Source organism: Elephantulus edwardii, unplaced genomic scaffold (genome assembly GCF_000299155.1).
Source record: "Elephantulus edwardii isolate Elephantulus edwardi_28Jun2011 unplaced genomic scaffold, EleEdw1.0 scaffold00121, whole genome shotgun sequence".
Classification (NCBI taxonomy): Eukaryota; Metazoa; Chordata; class Mammalia; order Macroscelidea; family Macroscelididae; genus Elephantulus; species Elephantulus edwardii.
Window position 1 is genome coordinate 843932 of NW_006399871.1, and position 6449 is coordinate 850380.

A 6449-nucleotide genomic window follows, 5' to 3' on the forward strand; every position below is an offset into this window, starting at 1 on the left:
GAGTTTAGGGCTGTTGTACATAGGGTCGCTATGAGTCGCAAGCGACTCAACGGCACATAACAACAACAACAACAGGTTACAATTTAGGATGAGAAACAACTCAGGATACAGTTTTTAATCAAGACAGAGTCTCATGCCTACTTTTGCACTGATCAGACAAATGTTACAAAACTCAGTCAGGCATCTGTCCTGCTCAATAAATATTACAAAACTCCTTAGATCCACCATTTGGTGATCTGATCAAAGCCATTCAATTCCAAGAGAAAGCCTCCAACTCAAAGACACTCAACTCTCATTCATGGGTCAGCATAAACACTGCAGCCACCTTACTGGGTGAGGTGAGACGCCTACTGCACTGTCTCATGCAGGTCTTGTTTCTGCATCCTCCATTTCTGTCACTGTTTCATCATCTTATATCATCATCTTGTGTTACAGAGCTGGCTCTTGGGTTTAGGAGGTTCTCAGCACAAGGACTCCAGGTACAAAGGATACAATGCTCTTCTTCTTGGAGGTCTCTCTCCACTTTCCACCTCTGGAATGGCTCATTTTAAGCCTAACAAGGATGACAAAACTGACCAGTCCCTTTGTTAGAATTCACTATACCTTATTGGCATGGTCTCAGTCCAAAAGTGTACCACAGATCTTATTTACAATTTTAGCAACTATCCAATGCTTTTGGTAACCCATAAGCACCTTATCTGCATTGTGTACTGTAGAGTCAGAGCTGACCCACAGCTGATCCTCCAGTGGATTTTCAGAGGCAGTTAATAGCATGGGAGGAGACTGCCCATCCTTCTCCCATGAAGCAGCTGGTGGCCTTGAACCACTTGCCTTTGGGATTGTAGTGCAGCTACTTGCCATTAGGCCACCAGAGCTCCCTAATCCTACCAAGTAATTTAGTAGGCATTTACAAGGTAACATCAAGAAAATCCACGTAAAAGCAACTGATCATTTTGGAAAAAAAAAATTATCTAACAACACTAATACTGAGTTAATTCTGACTCACTCTGTTCTAAAAAGAACAGAACTATTTCATAGGGTTTCCAAGGCAGTAAATCTTAGTTTACTAAGTAGATTGGTTACCTCATCTCTCTAGCAGTGGTTTCAAATCGCCATTTTTGTTAATATCTGAATACCTTAACCACAGCAGCACCAGGATGCGTGATAATAAAAGGCAATAATAATGAGGGGGAAACTAGATATTCAGCTTCCATCAGAACCAACTTATAATGAAACTGTAAACTGCACCTCATCATACCTGCTGAATGTGAGGAGGATTTGAAGCACTTGTTACAGAAGATCAAGTAATGCAGCATTCAGTATAGTGTGAATATCAATATCAAGAATACAAAGATTCTTACTACTGGACCAATAGGCAGTGTCATGATGGATAGAGAGGAGACTGAAACTGTCAACAGCTTCATCTTGCTTGGATCCACAATTAACACCTTAGTTACAAGCAGTGAGGAAATAGGAGATGCACTGCAATTGGAAAATCTGCAGTTAGGGACCTTTCCAAATTATTGGGTAGTAATGTCAGTTTGAGGACTAAGGTGTGTCTGATTTAGGCCATGGTCTTTCCAATTATTAGCTATGCATCCAAGACCTGGACAATGAATAAGGATGACAGAAAAAGAATTGATGCCTTTGAACTGTGGTGTTGGAGAAGAGCACTGAACATCCCATGGACAGCCAAGAGAATGAATAGATATGTCTTGGAGAGGGTACAGCTGGAGTGCTCTTTGGAGGCAAGAATGATGAGGCTTCACCTCAAATAATTTGGACATATTCTAGGAGGGGCTATTCCTTGGAGAGGGACATGATGTTGGGAAGGGTGGAGGGTCAGCGAAGGAGAGGAAGACCCTCAACCAGGTGGACTTACACAGTGACTTCTGCAATGAGCTCTTGTGTGTCAGGAAGTGTGAGGATGGCCCAAGACAGGACTACATTCAGATCTTTTGTTCATAGGATCGCTGAGTCATAATCGACAAGATGGCACCTAACAACAACATCTTCATCATAAATTGGGTCTTCTTGCAATTCATTGGATGTCAAAGACTAAAGGAGATGGGGATTTAAATGCTAACAGATTTTAGAGTCCTAGTTATCCACTCTGCTATGCAGAATATCACAATGTGATAGTCTCAGCACCACTTAGTCTACAGCAACCCTATGAACAACAGATAAGAATCTTGCCCTATCTTGAACCATTCTAACAATCTGCCATGATCAAGCCTACTGGTACAATCATTCAATCAATCCATTTTGTTGAGGTTCACCCTCTTTTTTGCTAACCTCTTATTTCCTAGCATGACGTCTTTTTCCAAAGACTGGCCCTTCCTGATAATATGCTTAAAGTATGTAAAACAAAGTTTTCACCATTCTTTCTTCTACAGAGTACCCGGTTGCACTTCCTCCAAGACAGAACTGTTTGTTCTTTTGGCTATCCTGGGGATATTCAACACTATTTTCCATCACAATTAAAATCCATGAACTCTTCTTCACTCACTATCCAACTCTCAGATGCATAGGAAGCAACTGAAAATAGCATTTTGGATCAGGCACACTTGTGTGTATAAACTGACCTCCTTGCTTTTTAGCACTTTGTAGAGGTCCTAAACAGATTTTTTTTTCCAATGAAACAATTTATAGTTCTTGACTGTTTTCATAGGAGATGATTGGTGACATTAATCAAATTAAATCCTTGACAACTTCAATCATTTCTCCAAGTATCACAACGCACTTTACTGGTCCTGTTCTGTCTTCAATCTTCTGCAGTAAGTGTTTCAAGTCTTCACTTTCTGCAGTCAAGTTTGTGTCACCTGCACAACTCAGGTTAAGTCTTCTTCCAACTCTGATGTTATATTTTTCTTCATACAATCCAGCTTTTCAAATTATTTGTTTAGCACAGAGACTGAATACAGATGGAGAAAAGATATGATCCCGATGCACATCTTTCCCGATCTTAAAGCATGCATTGTTCCCTTGTTCTGTTCAGACAACTGCTTCTTGGTCTATGTACAGGCTCACATGTGCACAATTAAGTGTTCTGGGATTCCCACTCTTCTCAATTTTAGTCATAACTTGTTATGATCCACACAGCCATATATGTTTTTGCTGAGCTAACAAAACACAAGTAAACATCCTTCTGGTATTCTGTCTTCAGACAAGATTCATCTGACATCAGCGATGATATCCCTGGTGCCACAGCCTCTTCTGAACCCAGCTTGAATTTCTAGCAGTTCTCTGTATTTTTGTAATAATCTTCAGTTAAGATTTTACTTGCATGTGATTATTAATGATATTGTTCAATAATTTTCACTCTTTGAAGGGTCACCTTTTCTTAGAATGGAAATAAAAAGGGATCTCTTCCAGTAATTGGCAAGGTAGCTGCTTCCAAATTTCTTGGCATAGATTACTGAGCATGTCCAGAGCTCTATTTATTTACTGAAACACCTCAAGTGATATTCCATCAACTCCTGGGGTCTTACATTTTTACCAGTGTAGCTTAAACTTCTTTCATCATCCATGAAGAAAAAAGATCATTACAAAGAAAGAAAAGACTAAATAAAATAGATGTCAGAAGAAACTATGAACCTGCACTGGAATCTAGAGAGGTCAAACACAGGGAAGAAATGACAAGCAAAAGAGATGAACAGAAGATTTCAAAAGACAGCTCAACAAGACAAGGTAAAATATTATAATGAAAGGTACAAAGAGCTAGAGTTAGCCAAAAGAGAAGAACAGTTTGGCACTGAAGAAGTCTATAGGCAAAATCTTGAATAATGCAGGAAGCATCAAAAGATGAAATACAGAGGCACTGTACCAGAAATAATTGGTCAACACTTTTCAGGAAGTAGTATACTACCTTCAAAGGGAACAATGTAACAGAAGTATTGTGAATGGCACTCAATTCAACCAAAAGGAAAACTAAATTCACTCAAAAGACACTCATTAATAGTAAAAACAATGTTTTACATGAAAAAGGTATAGTGGCCATCACTGGCATCCAGTCTCATCCAGTGATCTTCAAGGACAGAAAAGAACTGACCAATAGGATATCCAGGGGGGTTGTTGTGGCATAGTCAGTAGGGAGCTGCACTGCTAACTCAAATGTGGCATCTCTCTGGAAGTTCAAAGCCATCAGAGGTTCCACAAGAGAAAGATGGTTCATTTCCTCCAATGTGATTTAAAACCCTCAAAAATCTGATAAAGGGTTACTTATGAGTTGGTACCAACTCCAGGGCAGAGTCTGAGATGGAGCATCCAAGATTGTAAATGTAAGGATGAAGACTGCCACATCTTTTCTACTCGTGAAGCTGCTGATAGCTTCGAGCCACAAAATTTTTTTTTCTTGTGTGTACTGTCGAATCAGATCCAACTGGCACAGGAGGAGATTGTCCCTCCTTCTCCAGCAGAATATCTGATGGATTTGAACAGTGTGTCTTTGGTACTGCAGGCAACTTCTTGCCACTAGGCCTCCAGAGCTCCCAAAGCTACAAACTTTTGATGAGCAGCCAAATCCTCAAATAATTTGTCACTCAAAGCTCAAACTCATCACCATTGAGGAGTGACCCTCCAACAGAGGAGACTGTCAACATCATTCCCTTGCAAATGCACCACCAGGGCTCCTTAAATTCGGCCGCACTAGAGCATAATTTGTCCAAGTTTTTCCCACAAAAATGTTTCACAATCTACTCCTGTCAACTCTTTTCAAAGACAACAAAATTAACTCAAAGTTGGTAATGGAATTCTATAAGAAAGAGTGCTACAGCTTTCCAGAAAGAGGGATGCTAGTCTTTAAAAATAAAGATTAGGAGCTTGGGTAGCTAGGAGACAAGGTTCAGATTCAACTTCTGTGTTTTAACAAAATGGCACATTTTTAATTTATAATCCTGTCAACCCTACAAGAGTCATCTGCCAGACCCTCACAGATTTGCTAAGAACAGCATAGTGAAATAATTCTCACGTGGCACTTCTCAATAGGACGTTGGAAATGAATAAACCTAAAACACAATCTAGAGCTCAGAAAAGCCAACAAGGTGACCAGGTGCCTCAGATTCTAATAAACTCCTTCAACGTACATCTAGCAACTCTCTAACCCTCACAAGCAAACCTGGAATGATACCATTTCCTTTACAGTTAATGAGTCCTGCAATTCTAGGCCCTCACTTCAAAGGATGCATTCCTAGACTTGAACCCCGAGTAGCACATCACCAAACTCTCAAATTAAAGGGAAAAACACTCAGCTGCAATGCCAAAAGAAACCAAAGGCGCAAATACAAAGCAACACCCGTCTCCTCCCACATTGGCCCAACGGCGCAGAACCCACCAGGCCACTCCTCCACCTCCAGGTTCTACGGCTCAGGGGATTCGGCCCGCAGCTCGCGCGCTCTGGTCCGGCCGAGCCTACTCGCGTCTGTCCGGCCCTGACAGTGCTAAATACAAGGGCGCCCCTCTCGAGCTATATGCCTCAAAACTGGATCGATTCCTGCAAAAGCACCAAATGAGAAACAAAAGCCTGCTGTTTCTCCAGTAGTCTCCGGGGAAAAGAGAAAGATGAGGCCTGGCTTCGACTCCTCGGACCCCCAGCACTGAATCGAAACCATGCGCCCCCCAACACTCCACGGTGGGACACCCCGCGGCCAGGCGGGTAATTCTGCCGCTCCGCCGAGCCCCGCCCAGTGCCCATGACCGATCCGGGGCGTTCCTCCCCGGGACCGCGCCTCCCTCATCACACCGTCGCTCTCCTTCCCGAGCGAGGCCGCAGCTGCTCCGCGACGCCAAAGCCACGGCACCTCGGTCGCACCGCTACTTCCAGGTCGCGCGGGCCCGCGATGTTAACAGTGACCCAGCCTGCTCGCTCTTCCCCCTCTGATTCTGACAAGCCCTGCCTCCTGCCCTAGGCTCTTACCGAGGCAGCGTACCCTCTGGGCCCGCTCCTCTTCTTCTTCAGCCGCCGCCGCTGCCGATCCAGCGCCGCGGAGACCGGAACTTCCTCCGCGCCGGGCCGCTACCTCCACAAAGGGCGCTGCGCGGCTGCCTTCCGCGCTCGGCCCGCCGGGAGATGGAGTCCAGTGCTCGGCCTGATCGTATCTAATCCCGCCGTGCCCCGCGCGGCGAGGTGAGGAAAGACGGGGAAAAGGTTGAAAAAAAAATTTTTTTTCCTTTGGGGGCGGAGCGTGCTGGAGCACTGTGCACGTCGCCGTCCAATGGGAGGGCGCTCCCGCCCAGTGCGCGGAGCATGCTGGGCATTGTGGTCGATCCCTGCCCTCAGGCTGCTATTCTTCCAAAGCTTCATTCAATGTTGAGCAAGATTTACAGTCTTTTGGCGGCCTGGCTTGCTCTAAGGTCGTTAGAATACCTCGCCAGGTATGCGGATACGGCTTCTAACCTGACTAATTTGAAGCCTTCTTCTCCGTTAGTGTAAAAGTAAAGAAAGTTCCTCT

At 44.0% G+C, this 6449-nt stretch overlaps 1 protein-coding gene across 1 annotated transcript in view; it reads right to left on the reverse strand.

The window, feature by feature from the left end:
- RBM6 (RNA binding motif protein 6) overlaps window positions 1–5991 on the reverse strand; it is a 104138-nt gene extending 98147 nt beyond the window's left edge. The window contains exon 1 of the mRNA XM_006892884.1: window positions 5915–5991. The gene's annotated coding sequence lies outside the window, so the exon portion shown is untranslated. The remainder of the gene's footprint in view (window positions 1–5914) is intronic.
- Window positions 5992–6449: the final 458 nt, after the last annotated feature.